We start from the raw sequence: 27,063 nt of genomic DNA, 5'->3' as shown, positions 1-27,063 counted from the left end.
ATTTAATATTTACTGAAGATATTAATGTATGATTTACTAACATTCGACAAACATAAATATTAGTTTTAAGCAAAAAAAATTGAAATTCATAATGTTTAAGCTTGAATGAGAGTATTAAATTAATAATATTATATTAATAACAGCGAGTATCATACCAAAGAAAACAGGTATTGTCTTAAAGGAAATGTAACTCTGTGAAAAGAAGAATAATCATCATAACCTTTAAATAAATAAAAGTTTTAACAAAAATAAAACCCGACTTCAAACAAAACAATATTTTAAAACAAATTAATATGCAATAAAAAGTATATCAAAATATTTTTTAAAGTAAAATACAGACGAATTGATAACCTCCTCCTTTTTGAAGCCGGTTGAAAATCGATTAAGATTTTTAAAAATATACATACTCGTATGAGCTGAGATGGCCCAGTGGTTAGAACGCGTGCATCTTAACCGATGATTGCGGGTTCGAATCCCGGGCAAGCACTAATAGTGGTGCCATAGATATATGTTCTTAATTTGTGTTTATAATTCATCTCGTGCTCGGCGGTGAGGAAAGGAAAACATCGTGAGGAAACCTGCATGTGTCTAATTTCATCGAAATTCTGCCACATGTGCATTCTAAAAACCCGTATTGGAACAGCGTGGTGGAATATGTTCCAAAACCCTCTTAACCCTCGATTATGTCAGCAGTGGGAAATTTACAGGTTGTTACTTTACTTACTTTATACATACGTCTACGATTTTTAAAAATATAAATTCGTTTAAAAATACCTAATGGACCTAATTAAAGGGATAATTTGAGACGACTTCGTGTAAATACAAACGTAAGGCAAATTCGAGACTAGACAGAAGAAAAAGAAGGAGAATGCGAGCCGCCGTGTTTCGGACATGAACGCTAATTCCCGCTCGGCGATATAATTAACTTAGCGAAAGTTGGGGACTTATTCACGACGGCTAATGAACAAACTCGTTGCAAGTGCAGGACTCGAGACGTGCTCAAAATCACAAACAATCCGGCCGCTTAAGATGTAATATATTTTCGTGCTGAGGTTGCTTGTTATAAATTTCAAAATCTTACTTGCGTTGTAAAAGTTTTAAGAAATTTATAGTATGAATATTTTTTATTTAAATTTACGATTTCTCGAGAAGTAGTTTATTTGATAAAATTTATTTTCTACGTCTTAAAATACCAAATGTATTTGAAAATACAAGTAAGTAAAGTATGAATAAAAATATACTTATAATTTTAAACGAATAAAAGGAGGAAGTCGTCAATTCGACTGATTTTTTTTATGTTTGTTAGTAGTAGTAGTAGTAGTTTAATATTTTTTATTTCATTTTACTTAGGAAAACTCAGATTTTTATTTGTTTATAAATAAACTACACCTGGTTTGAATTGTTTATACAAATATTTCTTTATCTCTTTGTGAGACACAGAAACATGATAAGTATTATGTATTTCATTTAAATGTACGTCAATTGGTTTTAGTAATTTAAATCCTTACCGACTTTCAAAAAGTTAATAGAAAGCCGTTTTGGTCCATAGGGATTAATCGCAAAGCAATTAAGCAGTTGCCGTAGTTTAAGCGCAGTTCCAAAGTTCTGGTTTCGATAGAAATTCATCTTAGCGTCCCCATACGCAATCAGTTCTAACTCGTTGTATAATTAGTAATTATTATAATTACATTACGTTCTATTTGAATGTACGACGTGTGTTGTGATAATTAATTTAATTTGTGGTTAACGACATAGCGACATTTTGGTATATAGCTATAATGTTTTAACTTAGCTTAATGTTTACGTTTAAGGAAAATGCTTATATAAGCCCATTTGAATATAAAATTTCTTTTTTTTGTCAAATTTTGCAAGCTAAACTCAAACTATTTCATAAATGAAATTGCATCTCAATAAGATGTGTTGCAGGGTAAATTTTACATGTTGGTTCAGTTCTGATTACAATGCATTTGTGTTTCTACGCCCAGAATTGGCTCCAGACGAAGGAACGTTTCATCGACCTGTTAAGATCTGTTAAATCTGTGAAAGCGTTTTCGTGAAAAGGAACGGAAGTGATTTGACCAATGAGCCCTTGTGTTACGATATTTAGTCTTCAAATGTTACCATTATGCCAGAATATATAATGTTAATTAAATAGATAATTATCGATAACGATGCATAATATGCAAAAATGGTTAGTACTTAATTGTCGAGCACAAAACAAGCCACAAAAAAGTTCTCGTAATAATTTCGAATATTAATTTTCGAATCTCATCCGATAACCGAGTTATTGCCGAGAAAAAAAATACCTCTTTTTTCAAGAACCGGGTCCGGGTTCACCTTATCATTTACAACTTCCATAAAAAAATAACTTGTTAATTTGCTTAATACTTTGACATACAATTTGACAATTAGCATCAATACAAATTAAATCTATGTATTTATATGGAACTTAATATCGTCAGTTCAATTCTCGCTTATACCAAATATTTGAAGATACAGGTGTTTATCGTGGTAAGTGTATTTGTTATTTATTTTAAAAGTCTATCACATGGTTCGTTGTTTTTGAGCCGTGAATTTTGTAGTGTTAAACTTACAAGGATATTCTATAAGATTACATGTATTATATGAAGAATTAAATACGTTACAATACCTTTAAAGTCTGCTAACGTTGATATATGTGTGCCATGTAAGCTGTACCGGAGAAATATTATAGACCCATCCCATCTACTGAGGTTTTCTTCTTCATTTATCATTACTCTACCATTTAAGCACCTTAAGAGCTATACTACCGGACGTATACGACAACAACCTTTCCAAGAACAGTTTTTGTGAGATGACAGTGACATAAAAGTTCGATAAATCTTAAGCCACGCGGTGGAATAAATAGAATAACAGCGAACAGACAGTGATGACATTGATGAAAATAACTTCATGGGAATAGACCACGCCTATTTTAATCATTTTAGGGAGTCCGTACTTGATAAAAGTCAACGTTGACATTTTCTTTCTCAAATATTTTAATATTCAATTATTGTATAAGGTTAGAAACGAGGATTCATTTAAACTAAAAAAATAAATAACACGCAACTAATCTTCTATAATAATTTAAAACAACAATTTAAACTTTAACACTATTTCTAATTTTATACTTCCTAAAGCCAACACAATTATTTAATTAATAAGAATAATAATTACAAATTCTAAAACGAGTATAATTTAATGACAAAATTAAAAGAACTATGATAATTACAAAAGCAACTATCTAGCGACCACTGCTCGCAAAGGCCCGAAAAGTGTGCCTGAGGATGTCGTGATTGCTCCAACATAGCTTCCGTCTAACCGACACTGCTTGACTTTGAAAAATCATAGGAAAAACAGTCTTTATTTCATGCAATTTCTTTGAAAATATCTTAATTTTTCCATCCTGAATTTTCGCATTGTAACACTTCTTATTAACATAAGTCATCTTTGCATGACTTCTAAACAAAACAATGAAACGAAATTGACTTCGTAATATTAGTATGGTAAAATTTATAAGTCGCAATCTCTCTCTCTCTCTCTCCCTCTCCGTTAGCTCTGCAAAGTGTCTCAGTATATTACACCTAAGCCGCAAAGAGTTTGTAAAGCCATCTGTGTAATATTACTTAGAGATACTTGGTTGCTATAAAACGTTATTTTAAGCTTCCCTGGCAAGCTCATATCGCGTTTTAACTAGAAAGTATAACAATCGCGCGATTACACAGAGCTGTTAGTTGATTTTTTTTTGGTACACATTTGTATTGTTTTGCTGTCCATAGGTTTTTTTTTAATTATTATTTAATTGTATACATGGAAGCCCCAAATAACATTATTGTTTCTTAACTTGGTTTGTATATTTAGTACAGTTACATGAAAAATTGTGTGTACAGATAAAAAAACAAAATAATTTGTAATTTTATCACGAAAATATACTATAATTTAAATATATTGTCGATCATTTAAAATATAAATACAGAAATAAAATCATTTAATCATATTAATTTATTAAAATCACCAAATATGACGCATATTAAATGCATGGATATCACGGCAATAAAGATTTTAAAGTTTATATGCCAATACATATATATGCTAACGAATAAATTATAATTAAACAAAACATATTGCGGATAACGCCGGTATAGTATGTGGGTGATCTATTGCACTGCGGTTTGTGACCATTGATGTCGTCATCGGGAGTCAATTAACAATGGCTAAAATGACGCGCAAATTGGTTCCAATTGGTTAAGATCATTCCCTCTATCCAAATACGGTTTCAATAGCAAATCATTTTATTTTATTTTAAATAATACTGCACCAGCAGTCATCACAGAAATTGCTACACATGTATAATTAATAAATAAATTTATATGATTTATTCAAGACACAAGCATAATCTTGTTCTCTTCAATAGTGACTAATAATATGACTTAATAAGCACTTAAGGTTCTGTAGATAAAGCAACATAATATAATCCCATAAAAGAATTTAATATAACCAAAAGACCAGCCAAAAATGATAAAAGGTTGACTTAACATAAGGTATTTTTATCGAGGGTCCAAATCTTTATTTTATGGGTCTGTTTTCAAACTAAACAGTTTATTACGGTAGACAGAAACTTAACCGTGGATGGATTTTTATTATTTTCGAAAAAAAAAAACGTATATTGAAATGAAAATCTATTCATCCCCAACTGACGCTAATATAATTTTATTTTATGTGAAGGACGAAATGTTCCCTGGAATAGCGCTAAAATATGTTGAGATTCAATAGATTTTGACGAAAATATGATTTTGCGTTTCTTATCAATGTCATGCAAACAAAATAACGATATCTATAAGCACAGTAATACTGTGTTTTCGTTGTTTAATGTAGTAATTAACTAAAGGCTAATCATTCCGCTTATATATCATACACAGAAAATATTTAAAATAAATTGAAGTCAATCAATGAAATCCCATAAGATGCATGCATTGTAAAATTAGTCTTTCTTTTATTACGATAGCGTCATATTCAGCGTCCAACATCTTAGTAAACATATACTAAATTTTATATTTTTTAGTCTTTTGAGTAAATAAAAATTGGAAATTTATTCCTCATTTTATTGACATTAAAAACTGCGATGTTTATTTTTCATTGAAATATTTTGGTCACAATTCTACGTGGTATGATTTACAAGATACTTTTTTTTTTAATTTGAGATTGTACATATCATATCTAAATATTTCAGTCGTATTTGGTATACCTAGTGATCAAAAACAGCAGATATTTTTGGGCTTTAGTTTCATCACTAACTTCACGTTTGCAGCAAAAAAATATTAAGAAGTACTGTTAATTTTCAGTGTGTTGCATATTTAAAATGCCATCAAGTATATTAGCTATTTAAACAAATAATCGTACTACATCTCTATATAAACAAATCATCAATATGCATGACATTATCAGGTGAAGTATAATAATTTAAATACTTTCACTTGGTATTTGAAAAAAGACTATGCAACGATTTTTAAATAAAATGATTTAGTAATTTATGAGATACTTTCTTTTTACTAGGATAATTTATTCAAAAGTATATTATTTGATATATGTGTAAAGCTCTGAATAATGCTCTGCTGCTGAGACCGCAGAGCGTCATAACAATATGTGTCTACCATACAGTTCATGGACAGAGCGACGCTTTTCGCAAGAAATCCTTCCTTCGGAAAGAACAGGAATTGCTTGAGTAAATGCTGGGTTATTTCACGCGAGGGTGGAACGAATTAGAGAACTATCTAAACGAACTCTTATTGTTAGAAAGAAGAACCTGGGGTCCCCACAGGCCTGGAGATAGAAGGCATGTATGAAGCTTTTAAGTATATAATTAATTAATTGTAACAATCTACTGTTTACAAAGTAATTTATCATTAGCTTAGTTTAAACACGGAATCTATTGAATTACGTGCAATCAACCGCAGAATAGTCACTCAATTCAATTGAGTACATGTTATTCCGCGTGCTTGCTCTTAAGATATGCGCTACGTTTAGCTTTGATTTTGTAATAGTAATATAATAGTAACAGCCTGTAAATTTCCCACTACTGGGCTCTCCCTCTGAGGAGAAGCTTAGGAAAATTACACACACTATTAATTACACTACCAACGCGGCTTGTACCAAAATAAATTATAAACATCAATTTAGCACATAAAAAACCATTAGTGCTGGCGTGCTTGGATTTGCACGCAATCTTCGGTTAAGATGTACGCGTTCTAACCACTGGGCTATCTGGTACTAAAAATGAGCTTGTAGTTTGTTGGTTGGTTTAGTTAGTATTGGTTGATCAAATAGGGCTTCCAATAACCTCATCGATGAAATAAAAGATCACACTTTGGAACACGATTTGTGCCAATTCAAATTTTATATATGAAATACATGTATGTAGAAGTGAAAAATTGTGAAAAACTTCTCGTTTTAATATTGTCAACTTTGATTTTAAGGCTATATCCGCTCTTACAATTTACGACGTTATATTCTAACCGCCTTCTCTTGACGTCGTTGAGCTTTGTAATTATGCTGGTTACTTGATTTAACTTTGTATCACCGATATTACGATGGAGTGGGTACACAATATTTAAAGGTTCAGCGCTGTTTGTAGAGTCCCGAAACTATTCAATTTTGTAAAAAAATAAATATTTTTCTCCTAAACTACCACGAGAATAATAAAAATATTTTTGGCCCTACAACTTTAATGTGAATCATTTTTTTAACAACAATAATTGCGCAAATTTTATTTGATTCAAAATAAAATTTCTGTGTATTTTAACTAGAATATATATCAGTGCGTAGAAAAACATTATGTATCTAATAAAATTTTCGGAAGTTAATAAAAATATTTTTACAATTCAATTTACAACCCTTGTGTTCTATTATAAGGTTTTATGACAATTATTAACACTGAAAATACTTAGCAGATTACAAATACAATACATCAATGAAGTTTAAAGAATATTGACAAAGAAGATAATGAAGTACAAAAGGGCAGCTCTCTCTCTAAAACAGCTGTCTCATCCAGACACGCTTCAGATATTACTTAATAATTCTAAAATGTCGCATAAAATTTTGAAAGTCTCTTCGAGAAAAGGAGTTCAACAAATAAATATCTTAAAGTATAAATTAAGAAAAGGTTCGTTACCTTAAGATATATTTTCGTGTGCTCAGTATGAGCGATAATCTGCTTTACCGATTGGGAATGGCATAATTATTGCGTCGCAATGATTTGATGTTTATATTCGAAAGGTACTAAGAGTTTAAGACAAATTTTAAAGGAATTAAATTGAAAATTGACGAAGGTTTTCTTACTCTAACTGTACGTATAGGCTTAATGCTTACTCCGCCAAGCTACTATGTGGGTTTTTGAATACACGTGTAGAAGATCAGATACATTATAAAGCCGAATTAAATACAAATATATACAGTGGTGACCAACTGAGTCTGAATCTATAATATTCCATTAAGTACCACATTTTCCAACAAATAAGTAAGTAGAATCTGATAAAAATAGAGTGGATTTTCTAAAACTAGCTTTGTAAAAGTGAAGATAAGTGAAGCCCTAAGAGAAACCCTATAAAATACAAAACGGACTTTTAAATATAGCGAGCTGTGATATAGGTTATCAAGTTAAAATTATGATGGCATTTATTATTTCATTCTTGTACTAAAACAAGTTTCTTTCTGATCTGAATGGTATAATTTATGATATTCCTGCTTGTATAGCCTTAATTTTTAAAAAGTCTTTTATTTTTACAAGTGGAATAGCGGATAGTAAACAATTCGACTTTATGGGTTGTATGTTGAGATACGAGCATGGGAGAGGTCTCATAATGCTGCTGGTGTGTTATATGATTTATCCAAAGCATTTGCTTGTGTAGAGCACAAAATGATTTTGTACAAGATAAAAATTACGATGTAAATTGTAAAGGTCTAGATCTCATTGCTTTATACTTTAATCAAAGAAACCAAGGGGTTTCTATTAATGATAAAAAGGCTTATGTATCTGTACCAAGAATAGGCGTTTCACAAGGATCAATTTTGAGTCCTTTTTTTCTGTTATATATTTCTGTGAAATGTTCTTCTTTTTATGTTAAGGATATTTGTGATATTGTATTGTTTACTGATTGTACCTCATTGGTTTTAAAAGTTGATAGAAAACAATCTTATTACCAATGAAGATAAAAAACAATGCCTTATCCGTGATACGAAGTTAGCTTTTAAAAAATATTTCAGTTGTTAATACTAAAAAAAAAAAAAAAACAAAATGAGTGTTTGTCTTACTTGACACAAAAAAACATAATTTCAAGTTAGCTTGAAATACTAATGATCTTAATGTAGCCGACTACATTATTTCTAGAAATTACTTTAGATTCAAAACTTCATTGGAATCCTCACATATTGTCCATGACAGGGAAACCCAGCTCCGCAGCATACGCGGTTAGAAAAGTTAGACATCTAACTGATGTAGATAATGCTTGATTAGTATACCTTTTTTTGCTTTCATATCATTATGTATTACGGCATAATGCTTCAATAATTTATATAACGCTGTGGATATTAAAACTGTTTTCATGCTGCAAAAAAAACAGTTAGATCTATTTATAATCTTGGAGCTCGAGACTTATTCCGGGCTGTTTTTAATTAAGTGGGTATACCAATGTATAATATGTTTACAACAATATTAAGTATAATCACAATAATATAGATCTTTTTATGATAAATGGTGATAATCGTTGTATGGAGACGAGGGGGAAAGGGAAAGTCAATACCTACATCCTTCGTGGGGTACGTTATTAGTTTTTATAATAAGATTACACGCTTATATTTAACTTAGACTATTCGTTTTTAAAGATTAAAAAAAACCGTAATCATTTCAAGTTTCCTAATTTTTATTTTTATTAAAAAAATATTTTATTAAAAGTAATTAAATATAATTCTACTAATTTATTCTACAGTAACTATCATAAAATCTTATTAATTCATGGCACCCTAAACTTAGGTGATGAAGTAATACGCTTGACAAGTTCTCTGTAACTCAGACATATTAATATTCAATCCTCTATTAGCTCCGTATTCAAATCTCCTGCACCTTCGGAAATACCTCATACATAACAGTTAGTACTTTATATTGCAAAGTTTCATAGTAATTTGTTACTATTTAGCATTTCATATTAATTTAAAGTAGTAAATTTGTACGAGGAAGATATTCCACGGAGATTTTAACTACGGCTGCCAGTCTCATGGGAGTCCAGGCAACTTCTCAGCACACAATACATTGCACAAGTGTGTGCTCTAACGTAAGTATATCTTTATTCACACACACTCATAATCCGATTGGAAATAATTCAAGATCAAAACAATTTGACGACCTCCGTGGTCGAGTGGTCTGTACACCGGTTTTCAATGGTACGCCACTCCGAGGTCCCGGGTTCGATTCCCGGCCGAGTCGATGTAGATTACCATTAGTTTTCTATGTTGTCTTGGGTCTGGGTGTTTGTGGTACCTTCGTTACTTCTGATTTTCCATAACACAAGTGCTTCAGCTACTTACATTGGGATCAGAGTAATGTATGTGATGTTGTCTCATATATTATATATATATATAATGGCTGTACTTCCTGTCTGAGGCTCCAGTTTTAGCAATGTAAACTTCCAAACTCGGATCTGCCACTGGTAATATAAGCAAATTGTATGGCGGTTAACTATGCGCGGCTTTATCGTTTATTGCCTTACACACATCGATAACCTACTCAATATAATATACTTTCTACGATACTAAATATAACTTTTTAATTTACTTTACAATACATGTTCAACAAACACTCCTTGAAATGTTAATTGGCCATACGGCGTGCCTTCCGTTGGTACACGTGTCTTTGATGCAGGTAAAAAAAAAGGTTTCAATAAAACAGTTTTTCAATAAATCGTGATATTTTTGTGACAAGTAAAGCGTAATTTTTGATGGCAAATAAAATATTTCAAGCTATTTTCTATAATTTGAGAGCAAAAAATTTCATAGTACCTATTACTTTATAAAGTGCCTGTTGAATTAGCCTGTAAGTAAATACACGATATACAATACAATTTTTTATTTTAAATACCATTAAATAATATGTTCATGATCTATCGTTGCCTTAATTATGAAATAGAAATAAACTACATGTGGTTATTAGCTTGGTTACAAAGCATAAACTGACAAACAAATTCCAAGGTTTCATCTATGCACAATCACAGTGAGTCACAGTAGAGTCACATCTAACTTCGCATGTTATTTAGGCTCAAACCGTAATACGATTTTGCTTTACGCATTTTGATGTAGATTACTCTGTGGCTGGAGAACAATAAAGCCATCGTATCCCGTGGGAGTCATTAAAATCGACTAAAATACTTTTTGTTAAGCGCATAATATATCAATACCAACGAGATTTTTAAGCGCTTCAACCACCCGTGCCCAACAACCGACCAACCAGCATTCCCCAAGAGGGTCAGGCAGTCAAATGCTAAATTCTGCTGAATCCTATTTTATACAGCGCTGAATAAGTACTGTACAAACTCCTATAAACTCAATGCTGAAATAGTACTCACATGTATTGCCTTATATTTTATTAGTAAGAGCTGTTCTCGTGGTAATTTTTTATATTATAGATATCACTGGCTATTAGGCCGCCTGATGGCAAGCGATCACCGCTCATAAAAATTGACGCTGTATGAAACATTAACCATCGCTAACAGAGCCAACGCGCCTTCAAACTAGGGTACTAACAAGTTCCGTCCCCCGTGTTAATAGTTACACTGGCTCACAAGGCCCTTTAAGCTAGAATAAAATTATATATAGATAAATGGGTTGTACTTACCTAGACAGACTGGCACAGCCCAGCCACAAAATAGAATAAATGTTTTGTTATGATACTTTACAAGTAACTATATTAAAACTGAATACACGCAGTTATTTTCAAACCAAAAAGGAAGAGCCACTTGATTTAGAAATTTTGTTTCCGCATACATTCTACGTATTGTTATGTTATAATAATAGTTACCACATGTAAAATTTATACCTTCCGTAAATTCCAAAGTATTTTAGTTTATTCTCTAAACATTAGGAAAACTGTATATAAAGTACCTGGCGCGTACTTTGAATAGTAGGTGCTTCGCGTATAATATACCAAGCAGGTTCTTATGTAAATTTAATATAACCAATTTACATAAATATGTACGTACTTTGTTTAACGCGCTGCACACTCTTATATACTAAGCAAACAATATTGTGGTGGACTTTGCTGTTAAATTTATTCCTCTGACCATATATTAGAAAACCTTATGGCATCTATAATTCCATGCTCATATGAAAATCGCGTAAACTTTATAAAGTCTAAGCCCGGTTATAAGTGTTATTCGAAGCTAGTATTTTTATATACCTACATAAATGGGATTAAAGAAAAATACAATTTTTTTAGATAGGATTATCTGCTTAATTTTCAAGATATTATCCTTCAATTAGTAATAGGGTCGCTTGAATGGTTAAGCTTCGAATAATGCTCATTTATAGGAGACCCTTTAAAAATCAGTTTTAATACTGACTACTTCTTATTAATCTATACTTATAATAAATCTGTAGGGATGTCATTTCTGTACATGAAATATTTTTACAAAATAACTATCAGGGGATGATCAGGGGTCGATACTGATGGCAAAAATGCAATCAGTAAAATTTTTGTCTGTCTGTCTGTCTGTCCATATAACCGTTATATAAACAAAAACTACTCGACGGATTTTAACTAAACTTGGTACAATTATTTTTCATACTTCTGAGCTGGTTATAGTATACTTCTCATCACGCTAAAGTCCATAGGAGCAGAGCAGTGAAGGGAAATGTCTGAAAAACGGGAGAAGCTACCCCATATTTTGAGCTTCCGTCGCGTGTTTAGCCTTAATGGTTAAAGCTACACAGAAATCATGTATTACGGAAATGTTCTCCTTAAAATTATACAAAAAATATCCCATGACAGCCTATGTCTATCTTTTATGGTTGACTCATAATAACACGTGTCACTCCCAATAGCGTAGTAGTTCGAAGCTTTCTGATTATATTTGTCTATTCCTACGTTTATAACATTCTCAATCATCCCAAATTACAAAAGTTAACAGTATTAACTATTCCATAAAAAAAATCATAGAAGTCGGTATAGAAACACCAAAGTTATACATAAAATACGCTAATAATAAAGCTATCGCACGTGAGTACTAAATCCATACTATTATATAAATCTCTAGAGTCTGTCTGTACACTTATTTTTGTCGTAATTCGTCATGTGTTCTTTGACTGACTTAATTACCTTCCTAATTAATTTCCATTTTTGAAAGTTTTGGGTGTCTGTATCTTTATAAAAACTGGCATACAGGAAAAACATGTACTTGCGCAAATCATAGGCGATCTATACATACAAAAGTATATATAGATAGCCAAAAGGATACACTTATATTCCGATCAACCGATAATTATAAAATATGAAATAAAAAATGAAAATCTATTCAAATAGCATAACAACTAACTTAATTTCCGTCATATGCCAATAAACATAAAATAATCACAACAATAATAATTGTCATTTTAAAATGGGATAATTATTATAAATTACATATATGGGAAGAATTGATTAGCTGTTCTGATTATAAGAAAGTAAACAATAATCATTATCGGTAGGTAAGTATACTCATAACTCCAATAACAATGAATCTTTAGTATAAAATGTAAACGTAAGACACATAACCACAAAAAAACAACTTATTTATATAAATAGAAACCACCATGCCATTGAAGAAACAAAAGATCGGAATATCAACAATATATGCGTAGCGTCGTCCAAAAGAGCTACAGAAACAACACACCAACAAGAAATACGTTTAGAAACAAATAGAATCCGAATTTCTACTTTAAGAGCTGCCAAAACAGTTAGTCAACAAAATGATCAAGTTCCAGATCTTCGAACAAGCATCTTTATCGAGAGATACTGATAAACCTGACAAGTCCAATGACTGGATGATGAACGATTAAAATAGACTAAGTCAAGAACTAGAACCAATCTCAATAAATCAGCCTTCAATTACTATATAGGTTACGATAACAAGATGAATCCCGGTGTGATAATTAGTTCAATGAATATATTATGCCCATATTGTCACGCTAAATAAACTGATGGTATCCATCATTCCACTGGTAAAATGTATTTACGACAACTGGTTGAACCACCAGAACCTCTTCTTACCTACGTTACGGGAACTATTAAGGAGTCTAAATATTTCCTTCAGTATATTAGAAATTACAATTCATGCTTTTAAATGACATCTGTTGGAGTAACAAATATTGTACAATACAATAATTTCGCGTCTACGTTTAAAGTGTATCATATGATTGGTTCACTTCTTCCAGTATCTAAATAAAAACCCAATTTCTGGACATTTATTTCACGGACAACGTAGAAAAAGATTGATCTTCGATGCATGTTCAGTACCACAACTAATCGAGAAATAATCGCTAAATTTAGGATTATGCCTAAAACTGCTCTAGAAAGTGAAAAAACAAATGATTCAAAGTAATTATCAATGCAGATAGAACGCAGAGCATAAAAGGCGTATTAAAGCTTCCATAGCTCCTGAAGTCACAGCTGTAATTGTCGGTACAGAAATTACAAAATGAGGTATTGTTATCACTAAGCGACACAAAAACAATCAAGGTGTCGGTGAAAAATATCAATCGTATGCCAAATATTACGATTATCCAATTATGATTATGCGAGCAGAAGATGGATATCATCTCGGACTGTATCGAAATAATCTCACGACTGGCTCTGTGACATCGAAGAGTTGGATTTTTATGCGTATCGTATAATGGATGATTAGAGATAATTAATCTAACCATATTCTGAAGTATCGTCAACTGTTTTAGCAATTCATTGTTGACATGTACGCTATGGTTGAGAACGAACGATTAAACTACATTCGATGCAACCAATCAAAACTTCAAGCCAAAGGGTACATTTATTTACGAGATACATATAGATGACAAGGTTACAAATGTAATAACATCGATATTTGATGGAACCGGATAATAGAGGACGTTTTGGTGAAATTTAATTAAAATTTTCATCGTACCAACTTTACATCGAGATTACACCAATAAAAACATTCACATAAATCATATCTGTTTCCGGATTCAAAAAAAAGAAGATATAATCTTGATAAATAAGTTTATGGGTGTTATGACCAATCTGCAGCCTATCGAGAACATCATGGACGAATATTAAATGAATTAATTTTTAAGTATTTGATTAGATCTCGCATGTTTCTTGATTATTTGATTATTATTTGTACATTTAGTAATTAATAAAAAAATTAAAAAAATATTTTTCTACGACTAATGCTCAGCGAAGCGGGCGGGTATAGCTAGTTCATAATAATTTTCTAAATACAATATATACTTTTTTATGTCATAGGTGGTAAACGAGCAGCAGTCTCACCCTGTGGAAACTGACTGCGACCACTCATGGCCTTTTGAACAAGCTAAGCCAGGTAGTATAAAGCTCTTGTGCTTCGAAAAGGGAAATGTTCTCCTCTTTCTTTTAAAAGTTCATTCCCCCATTGCCCTATAAGAGTTCCTAAATATTTATAACAAAATAAAATGTAAATACATACGAGTATGTACCTATAATCATGTCAGTTGTTGTCGCTGAATTGGCAACAGACAATAATTATTATATCAAAAGATGTTTTTGTTTTGACTACACGCAGTTGAAATATAAATTATGTTTTGATAAGTTGAAGGAATCCTCTGTTTATGTGGAATATATTAATACAAAAACAATAAATTAAGTAATATTTATGTGAAAATAATAGTTAATTTCACATAATGTTAATTTGTTAATAAAATTTGGTTTGTTAACAGGTAAATGTTTTTCAATAATATATGTAGGTAGTAAGAGAAAGCAAGATCACGTGATAGAAAGTGACTACCTGTGGTAGTGGATAGCCCATGGATATCTGCAACGCTGGGTGTTTACAAGTCTGTTGCAGATCTTTAAGACATAGGTATGCTGTTTCTTGAAGGTCCCCAAGTGTCCAAAAGTCACATATTTACGTATTTTAGGACACTTTGCGTTGCGGATGAAACTTGGAAATTTGATGCAATGTCCGACGATGAAATTAGGCAGACGGGATTAATCCAAATAATTCTCTATGAAAAGATCAGTAGAAGATGCAAAGTGAATCAACATCTGTACGTAAAGCCAAAGGAACAAGAGGTTCGATAATTTCAGATACTCTGCGATAAATACTATCTAATGGAAGAAGCTGATACTAGTAAACAGCGACTCAGGTGTGTGAGCTTTTATAGTTTTAAACGTTATTTTAGGTGATGTACCGTCTTTCCTTGCTAAGCTTTTTTTATGCCAATTTGATTTTTCCACATGATTGTGGAACTGAATGAGACCAAGAATTCCGATACTATGACAGCAATGGGAATATTCTGAAATCATGGAGGTGCGATAGTAAAGTAATTGTTAATAGATACTTTAAATTTATATTACCCTAGGTGCTTCGCTTATACGCGCTACACCTTTTATTTGACATGTATGCAAAATTTAATAATGATGTATTAACGGTGTATTCAAAAGATAATAAATAAATAAACTAACTTAAGGATTTATAATATACTATTAATATTTTAGTAAAATATAATAAATATCAATATTATAAGATATTATAAATGTGTCAATTATGAAAAATTAAGCAACCGTGAAACAACAAATGTAGTTGAAAAAGTTTTTTGGTGATCGTCCAAAGTTAGGGAAAGTGAGCCCCTGAGAACATTTGTCATTTTCATTCTCTTCTGTTGCGCGTCCTTCGTCTTATAATATCAGTTAAGCGATACTTATAGCCCGGATCGCGACTTTTACGATTATTTCTATTGCATTATAAAATGATATCTTTATTAATATTGTTATATCTTATTTCTGAGATTTCATTTTCTATCGTTAAATAATAAGTAATAATAATAATACTCGCACACCCAATTTACCCCCAAGTCTATATAGTCCTCAGCAGTCCAGAAATTATTCAGCACATTAGATTTGCTTTCGAGTAAATCGTCAAACACAATTACTAGCATAGGCTTCATGCCTAAGTGACAAAAATAGTTCACCAAAATCCAACTGAACGATATAAATTAATAATACAACAACAGAACAAATAATGAAGCGTAATATAAACCAGTCGTGTGAAGTCCTAGAAAATAATACATATAAAATTTATTGCGGCAGAACCGTCATCGCCGACAAAACAATACATTAAAAAGCCCAGACAATAGTAGATAAAAATAAAAAATAAATCAATATTGCAGTGTGCAACATACACAACCTATTACGACGTATTCTGAACCCAGTAAACTAAAAAAAGTCAAAATCAATTTCAAAATATAGTTTATACTTTTGAATAGTAATTTTACAAACCATATCAAGTTTAGCTACAACTGTTCAGAATATAGATTCGACCGGTAAAATACAAAGTGGTATGTATTTAATATTTCCTGCCTGGAAGTTAACTGGTTTTGAGCTCCACGCTTTTTAATCATCTACCTAATACAATATATAAAATAGTTATGAAATGCGTAAAATTAGCTACTAAAGTAGAAATAAAGAATGGTTCATAAACTCGGTAAAAATGTTACTCTCTAACCAAAACACTCAAGGTTAATCTGAACATTCTCCAAATGTCCATGTCTGCTTTCATACTTACAAAAAGTAGTCTTACTATGCACCACACGTCTCACCCGAGAGTTCCTCACATCGTCGTTGTCAATTTAAAATTTATAAACCTCACACGCTTGGTCTTTGCCAGCATGGTAGTTATATAATCCTTATAAATATGTACATGAAACAGAAGATTCCAAAATAATTTACATTATTATTTAAATCATTATGTACAATAAAATCCTAAAACAACAGTTTTTTTTAATCAATATTGATACACTTGACCTAAATTATATTTTTGGGTTTTATTAGTTATTTACTACGTCTAAAAATAGAATTGACTAAAAGGCGTGATAAAAATATGCAAGGGAAATGTTAAAATTTATAATAAATTATGCATTTCAATGAGCACATCTTGGAGGGGAAATAAATTAGCTATCAAGACCAAATTGAATCGTGCATTTTGCCAGATTGTTACACAGCCTCGAGTCAGAATTATAAAAGGGAAGTGAATATTACGTAATAATATGTAATCAAGAAATAATTTAAAATAAGACTTACATAGCTACAGCTAGTGAAGGTAACTTTAGGTGACTTTAAAATCATTTTTTGAATCGAGCAACAAAGTGATATTTCTGCAATTGATGTCAAATATAATTTAAAAGCATATTCTTCGCAATTTGTTATGTTTTATTAAAACAAATATGGACTCTAATTTTAATATGTATTCTGAAAGTTATAAAATTTAAAACTAATAGAAAATAATTTCATAAAACAACACTTCAAAAACCTTTTCAAGCCTTCAAGTATTTAATGTAAAAAGTTTCAATATAATTCTATTTCGAACCTGAGGAAAGTCAACAAACTAAACAAGAAGGTAATCAAAAGTTGCGTAAATAATTACATTTCGTCGCTTGCCTGCGTGGACGTTTAATTTCAGATATAACGAGACCTGAGACACAAACTTTTCTTTCCAAGTGTTAATAGGTATACAATAGCGTTTTATTTTTATTTTCCGTGCCTTATAAAAATACAAGAAAAAACATTTTCTACGACGCCCTCACGGCGACATGATACCTACATGATTTAGATGCTTACGAAACCTCAAATCATGTGTCAAATCGCTCCAAATGAACTATACGCCCTTATTAAACCGAGTGTTAAGAAGCAAAGACCTATTTTTATTAATTTATCAAATAAAAAAATAAAAAAGTAAAAATAGATTATCTTAATATAATACAAATCGACGTTCACAAATCTAACCTAAATATAAAAAACTTGGTTATAATATTAATATACGGATCTAAAATTAAATTCTTCGTACATTTTCATTACAAAAGATTCATAAAACGAATAAATTATAATCCTTTTGAAATAAAGATTACCATCTAATCATCTCCGAGTTTGTAAGGGATTTTTTTTTTACTTTTTTCCCGTTAATTATGGGGAAGGAAGTCGGTAATTTAATTAATGGCGGATAGCATTGCTGGAAACACAGGGGCTTTAAACCGACAAAGCCTCACGAGACTACTTCGTCTAATTTTACTTTTATTTTAATATCATCCAAAGCTTAAGTAAATCTTTACAATTTAAACAAAAATCTATATCAGAACATATACATGAAAACAGATTTTTATTTTATTACTTTTATTTAATAAATTAACTTGCAAATGAAATTTCGACTCATAGATATAATTTCAATTAGTAATGATGGGCTTGAAATTCGAAAACATAGAATAGATTCTTAAGTAACCTGATATTAAAAACAAACATCCTTAAACTTCATTGACAACATCAAGTAAAATAACAATTTGGTTTAACATTGAAATTAAATAATAGTCTTTCATATTAACGCACTAATATACAAATGCGATATTATTCTCTATGGTCACATCTTTTCCCAATTTTATTTGAGATCGGCGTAGCATGTCTTCTCCTTCCATACTTATCTGTCGGACGACATTCACAAGCAACATCTTAATATAATAATATTCAGTCTAAATGCAGCCAGCTTAACATAATTGCAATCGTTTACTTTCTCATCATTAACCTCCTTTCTGAAGCCCTTCAAGTAATTTTTTAACTTAACAAAACAATGACATGGCAATATTCGTTTAGAGGATAAGATTAAATAAAAGGAGCACTCTAGGCCTTAATTCTCTGAAACTGATTTATATTTTGAATGCCTTAGATTTGGAGAATGCCCAAAATACTATGGACTTTAGTATCGCCACAAAATTTTTTGTGTCAACTTTAATTCATGTTTATTTTATAGTGATAATGCTACAGAAACATATAAAAATAAAACAACATGGCTAAAACTCCGGAATTAATAAATATAAAAGTATTATTAATAAAATAAAAGTAGTTGTTAAATCTATATTAAGGTATGCTATGGTTTGAAAATAAGCCCAGCAGTGACAGCTGTTGAAAGAATGAAAGAGAAAGAGTCAGATGGAGAGAGAGAGAGAAATAAAACAATTAGGCAATATACAAAAATTATTTTATTTCATATTAATCATTTATATTCTTCAAAAATATAACAATATTCTTCCAAAATGTTATCTAAAAATTGGGCTGGTGCATTTACATCATTAAACGTACGCGCCTGCTGATCTCTTGGTTTAATTGCCGTTTCTCTGATGAAGTGACAGGTGGGTTTTCACGTCGTTCACAATCACTGTGGTTAAATTATAAGTCACAAGGTAAACTCTGCAAGGATTAAAAGTATAACTAAAGCAAAGGAGTCTCAGCCTCACAATCACTTTAGCTTATACTAACACCAATGCTGTTATACACGTACTAAAATATTACCACGAGCTGAAAACAAACAATGAAAACAGTTACTGAGTGACATATTACTCGTGCTGCCAGATAGAAGTAAAAGTTATTATCGATTTAGTTATCGATTATTTATTTATTATCTGTTTATATATTGTATCTAAATAAACAAAAAGTATTTTTAATGCATATTGCATATATTATAATAGTGTTATGCATATTTTAAGTATTTTTAGATAAAATGTAAAAAAATCTATTATATGTATATTGGAAATTAATTTTAAAAATAAGAATCGAAACTCGCAACGTCATCATAATCGGACTGAGTTGATCGATTTTATAAATATACAATGTAGACGAAACAACTACTTTTTTTTTGGTTTGAAGTTATCCGGAGATATTATAATGTCATCATATTTAAAATAATTTGTTTAATTTTACTTTATAATAACCAAGTTTATAAAAAAGAGACACAAGAAGATTTTTTGCGATACTATTATTGGGCATTCTCCTTTAAAATTCTGCATACTGAGAAATTTCACGTAACCTTTCCCAGATCATGACAAATCACAGTTAATGGTATTTTACGGAAGCTGCACTAATTTCTAGTTGCGCCAGAAGATAGTCGTTTATTCCATACGTACCCCTTTATATTATTAATAAGTGAATTATGTGTTTACGTTCGTAAAACTGAATAATGCATTTTAATTGTTCCACGAATGGAGAACCACGAACGATTCACAAGAATTATTAACATGAAGTCCTTAAGTATTTACAAATATGAACTAAAATAGTTAGTATATAAATCTTGACCGCGTGGAATGGTGACAAGAATGTTAGCAGCATTTCCTCGTTGAATTGCAATTCCGATCCTCTGGGATTAGTAATTTGATATAAGACACGAATAATTGGATTTTTGCTTCAACTTTGTTCGCAGCGTCATCGGCTCTTAATACTGTTTCTCGGATATTAGACGGGACCAGCGCGTCAACGCATGTAGCGTCCTACACCAGGGCCCGTTCGTTCCCAGGGAACCAATATCAGTTCACCATGTCTCTTACCATCATCACGACTGGCTAGTGCGAATTTGAAAACATTTAGTAAAATTTATCGAAACGTACAGATTTCCACACAATGTTCTTTCATTTCTTTAATTTTTACCGCCGAGCTCGAGATTTAAATAAACACTGTTTTGGTTAATTTTGATTGATTGTTGTGGTATGGCTAAGCCACTTCCACTCAAAACAGAGTCAATATTATCATAATAAAATGAAATAAAACTGCTATTTGTTCTGTCTAATTATCCATTTCATAAAGAAAAGCGAGCACTAAAAAGTCATTTAAGTGCGACCGTTTCTCTACAACTACTTCTCTCATTTAGTTCCCCCGTTGAGTTCATTTGTTTAGTTTTCTTTTTGTCTTTTGTTATAACTTGTATGTGTGTTCATTCACTTTTCTCTTTTGTATTATTTGCACTATCTGTTTAATTTAGGGCTCACTGGAAAATAATTTGTCGTTAGGTATGTCATAGTTTGTGCAAAAGACATATTTACATTTAAAAATATATAAAACTGGGTTATTGGTAATGCGGCGTAATCCAGTTAGGAGGTAATAGAGGTAACTATTTGTAATAATTTGAATCACTATATGCATGAAGCAAAAATGAAGCATTTGTGACTTATCACGTTTTTTTTTTTCAAAATAAGTCATATATATGCAACTTCAAATACGTTTTTTTTAAAAGTATCGATCAAAATCTATTTTATCTTCTGATTTAAAAAACGATTAAATACAGGTTATTCGTCACTAATGAAATAATAAATATCGAGAAAAATTAGAGAATCCGCATTAAGTACGAGTCTACAAAAAATAGCTCTCCTTTAAGGTAATATTCGTGAAAAATTTGCTCCGGAGGATAATGGTAAGGATAGAAGGATTCCATGCAAGAGCATTATGCACAGTTGACCATGCTGTGTGTGCTGTGCTTCGTTAAAGAGAGTTTCCCGGATATTAAAAATTTCGGACTTATTAAGACTGATACATCTGGTAGCCGTTGATTATGAAAACAACGCGAAGAATCTTGCACTGGTTAGGTATTCATTTAACCTATTTGCGAGACACTCAAAGAGCAAATTTACGTTTTGTTAAATACCAATTTCAGTTGCTTTGAAATAAAAAATATTTAAAGTTAACATCAGTTTAATTTATTTAAGTAGGCTCTTACCCTTTTCAGTTGAAACTTTGGAAAATTGATTTAATTTCAATATTAACAATTATTTCGTATGTAAATTTTAAACATAAAATATCTGCCACTCAATTGTTTTCATAAAAGATATATCAATTAAATACAGTAAAATAATTGTACAGCCTGTTTGATAAGCAATAAATACTAATACTCATGCTCATACTTTTTTGTAACTTGTAATTTGATTACATTATACAGTATATTTTTGAACATGTGATTTAAATTTTATTTAGCAAACTTAAATAAATTTTATTTTAAAAGTGAACCTTGCCCAAGAAAGATTTATTGACTTTGCAGAGTCAAAAACTTGGTGTACCAAGTTTATCTTCGCTTCTCGTGTTCGTACAACGTTTGTCGCTGGTTCTATCAAAGTAAGCAATATTATTAGAAATATAAATAATGATGATAAAATAGTCTTACAAACATGAACTGCATGAACTTTATTTAAATAATGAAATTGGGATAGGTTTAGTAGTTTTTTGGGATCACTTTTATAAACAATGACCTCTTTGTAATAAGTATAAATAAACTATTTAAATGAACTTAAGCCAACCTAGGTCGTTGGACGAACAAATTGACCACTTCATTATAAACGATCACAGTCAAAGAGTGCCTTTAGATATCGGTGCTGTGAATAATATAAGCCATTATTTTCACAGTGCACAAGCAGCCATCTCTAGAAACTAAGATGTTCCGATGTCCGATCCTCAAGTACCGGTAAAATCTCACTCTTTTAACCGGAACACGACAATTCTAAGTTCTGCTATTTGGCGGTTTGATATTGACTTTAAGTGGGTCGTACCTTCCGTGACTTGCACAAAGCCCTACGATCAAGTATATAAAGTAGTATCTATATATTTTGTTTTACATACAAGACTCGCGCACTTGTAGTGTGACTATTAATACGCGTAACATATATCATTTTCAATTTGTTTAAATCAATTGAAAAAACAATCATTTTACGGTTGTTTAAAACAGAATGTGTTACTAATGGGATACTTAAAAGGCAAATGAACTTATCGATTTTAATGCAGTCATTTAATATATTTTAAACGGTAGCATATATTGAAATGATTATTAGGTTCGGCATTTTCTACTCACAAGTTTTATACATTTAAAATATAAGTAACTGTTGATTGATTTTTTTACTACCTTATTATATGTTTCGTGAAAATATGATTTAAGAAAAATAACTTTCTTACCCTCAAGATACTAAATAGAATAGTATTATGTAAAGATTTCTTATTACAACTTTATCCAATATTGGTTTGGCAATGGATAGTATAATTTGGTTCGGAATTGCGAGAATGGAATGGATATGGATCGCAATGTCAGGAGAGTTATAAAAGCAAGTTGTGTGGTGCTTTTGAGTAGAACCGCACTTGCATAATTTTTCTACTTAATCACCAACCTTCTTGAATCTTCGAATTAAATACTTAATATTATTTTTGGTAAAATTAACGACACTAGTATTTTATTACGTAAGATCTTAAATCAAATTTTAGTACAACAGAAATCAAAATGTACTATTATTTAACAAATTCTTGATTTACATCTGACAGCGCTATTCTACATTTTACCGCGAACAATGTTTTCAAAATTTTCAATGAAACGAATTACAAAGTGTTTTCAGTGTATTCCGCCAGACAGACGACAATACAATTATTTTATTTATTTTTGTTCCATGGCAGATATACGTTTCAACGAAATACAAAAACAGAACGTCGACTGTCGCGAAAAACGCAAATTTACCTAATATGCATTTTGCTGCAAAAGAAAATAAACTGCATCCCACAAACGCAAGTATGGTCTCGCTTATTGTGTAGACTAACGTAACCTCGAACGTTTTGTATTTGTAAAGTGCACTCTTGCGACTTGCGGTGACATTTTGGATACTTTTGAAAGCATATTTTAAGCGAATTCAATAACAGATTCTTTAGCTTCACTACATTTTAAGGAATATTATGTATCCACTACGAAGTTTCCTAATAAGTGATCGTTCGATCTAAATTATTTTACCTTATATATATTTATATATTTTTTCTTGTGTATATATCTTATGTATTTTTTAAATATTAACAAACTGTAAATAAATGTGTTTCTGAACTGATATTTCGATTTAAGGTTAGCCTAGATTTGAATCCGCGATGAATACATACATTCATAGATTGAGTTCTCGATGTAGTTTAGAATTTATAATTATGGTCTCTTTCTACTTTAATTTTTTTTATGGTATAGGTTGGCGGACGAGCATATGGTAAATGGTCACCACCACTCATTGACGATGCTGTAAGAAATATTAACTATACCTTACATCGTCAATGTGCCACCAACCTTGGGAACTAAGATGTTATGTCGCTTGTGCCTGTAGTTACACTGGCTCACTCACCCTTCAAACCGGAAAACAACAAGACTGAGTACTGTTATTTGACGGTAGAATAACTGATGAGTGGGTGGTTAGGTACCAAGACGGGCTTGCACAAAGCCCTACCACCAAGTAGTCATACATAAATTAAACTAAATAATACTTTTTATATTACGTACCTATGCTATTGTTTTTGAAAATAAGTTTTTAATTCCTACCGTATTTGCTTTGAGCATTACATAAACCTTTCATATAAAACAAATTATTCTAGCTTCATAAAAGAGCATAATGAAAATCCAGAATGAGTTAAAGATCCTTGCAGTTCGTAATAAAATTAAATGAAATAACTAAAATCTTTTCACGGCGTCGTTTATACGAGTAGAATTAAAACACGTTGACTTTCGAATTAAATTCGTATATTTTATTTATATAATCAAAATACTACTATTTATTTCTTACCCACGAATAAACTTACTAATTGAACCATTTGTGAGTCCGTATCATTACCCTTTTTCTTTGTCCAAACCCTGTGTCCAGTTCAGCCAGGGTCGGGTCTCCTTATACGTCTACACCAGAGAGCTCTATTGGTTTGTCTGATTACATAGCTTCTCATTCTGGGCCTATTTTTGCATTCGCCCTTTTTGCAAGATGCTTCCAATTATTATTAAAATACTAAGACTTCCAGACTAAGATTTTTAAAAGATATATCTATACTAGATAGATAATATCCTCACTAATAGCCCAATGAGTAATAATCCGACGCGATTAAGAATGATCAAATACGAGACCATGGGTTCTATATACTTTTAAAAAAGAGGTATTATATTGCTAGACATTTTCTCAATCCAGGTAGCTGCCGCGACATGAATGCCTTAAAAGCCAACCACTAAACCAGAGAGGCAGTCGACAATGACAGCCGTGTATTCTATTATCAACAAAAAGCATTGATATGGAGACTAGAAAAACTATAGAAGTTATTTTTTGAACAATAAAACTTTGTACGAATCGTTTGTAGTATGCAAAAATGTACAGAAAAAATCATGAAATCGTGACGATAGCACATGGTCGTATCTACATTTTGTATATAAAAATAACATTGGTGTATAACAATACGGATCAAAGAACTGAAATACAAAATCAATTTCTGATCTTTTCTAACAAACGAATCGTTTTCCATAACTGAAAATTATTTATGTAATCATTAAGTACTGAAGGTCCTTATTATGGAATAAGGAAAATGAAAATATTAAAAAATATATATATATATACATAAGTCGAATTGAGTCGCTATTATAACATATAAATAATATAACAATTTATTTACTCATCACTTATTTTACTGCTAAAGAACACATACAACTTCTTAGTGCACAAGGTTTATGATTAATATTTCTAAAGGCACCAATGTTTATGGACAGTGGTGTCCACTTTCATCAGCTGTCTATCCGTTTGTTTGCGTACATGATTATACTTCAGCTTTACTTCAGCTCCGATGCTGAGATGAGATGGCCCAGTGGTTAGAACACGTGCATCTTAACCGATGATTGCGGGTTCAAATCCATCATACACCATATATGGGCTTAATTTATGTTTATAATTCATCTCGTGCTCGGCGGTGAAGGAAAACATCGTGAGAAAATCTGCATGTGTCTTATTTCATCAAAATTCTGCCACATGTGCATTCCACCAACCCGCATTGGAACAGCGTGGTGGAATATATCCCTCTCCTTAATGGAAGAGGAGGCCTTGTCCCAGCAGTTTAAAAAATTATAGTCCGTTACTTTACTTTACTTTTACTTCAGACGAAAATTAAACCAACTTAGCACAGTATGCAATCAAAATTTATGTAAGTGACATTTCGGCTGGGATTTTTATACAAGAACCACTTGTATAAAAATCCCAGCTTTTATAAGCGTAAAACTCAATCAAATACTATATAAAGATAACATTAATTCGAATTTCGAAAATTTATTCCATTTTTAAACAAATCCAAAAATTATAATTATGAAACTTTTTATTCTTAATTTTCTAACCACACTAAAACCTAAACGGATGAAAAGTGCACGTAAAAGAACTTATGTGGAAATCTACGTTACTCGTTTGTCCTGAACGACCGGACAATTTGAATACGTATTGCAGCCGCAGGGTGAAAATGAAAATGCCGTCTATAGGCTGATATTAACGCCGACTAAAGGAAAACGGTTATGGATTCGCCACTACTAAATATTTATGACAACGAGAAGGATTCAGTTATTGCATCGTTTGGAAGTTATTAAATCCTACTTTATATAAAACATACTCGGAATCAAGTTTAAAAACGCTTATTATTTACTAGCTATGCCCGCGATATTGTACGCGTTTGAATTTAACAAAAAAATAATAATATTGTAGCCTAAGTTACTCCTTATTATATCAGTTATCGGCCAGTAAGAGTAAAATTAAAATCAGTCCAGCCGTTCCAGAGATTAGCCGGAACAAACAGACAGACAAACAGACAAAAAATGTAAAAAATGTTAAACAGGCACTATTTTTTTATTCAATGCATATGTATTAATACTCGGTACATATAGCAAATTATTATTATTTTTTGTCGGTGATTGTCTGTCTGTCTGTTTGTTCCGGGTAATCTCTGGAACGGCTTGACAGATTTTGACGGGACTTTCACTGGCAGATAACTGATACAAAAGGGAGTAACTTAGGCCACAATAATATATATTTTTTGTTATATGCAAAGACGGCGGTGAAGGAAAACATCGTGAGGAAACCTGCATGTGTCAAATTTCATAGAAATTCTGCCACATGTGCATTCCACCAACCCGCATTGGAACAGCGTGGTGGAATATTGTAGCTAATCCCTACCTAAAGTATTAATATATAATTTTACGTTTT

The sequence above is a fragment of the Vanessa cardui genome, chromosome 13 (assembly GCF_905220365.1).
Source record: "Vanessa cardui chromosome 13, ilVanCard2.1, whole genome shotgun sequence".
In the NCBI taxonomy this organism is placed as follows: Eukaryota; Metazoa; Arthropoda; class Insecta; order Lepidoptera; family Nymphalidae; genus Vanessa; species Vanessa cardui.
Note: the sequence above shows the minus strand (reverse complement) of the source record.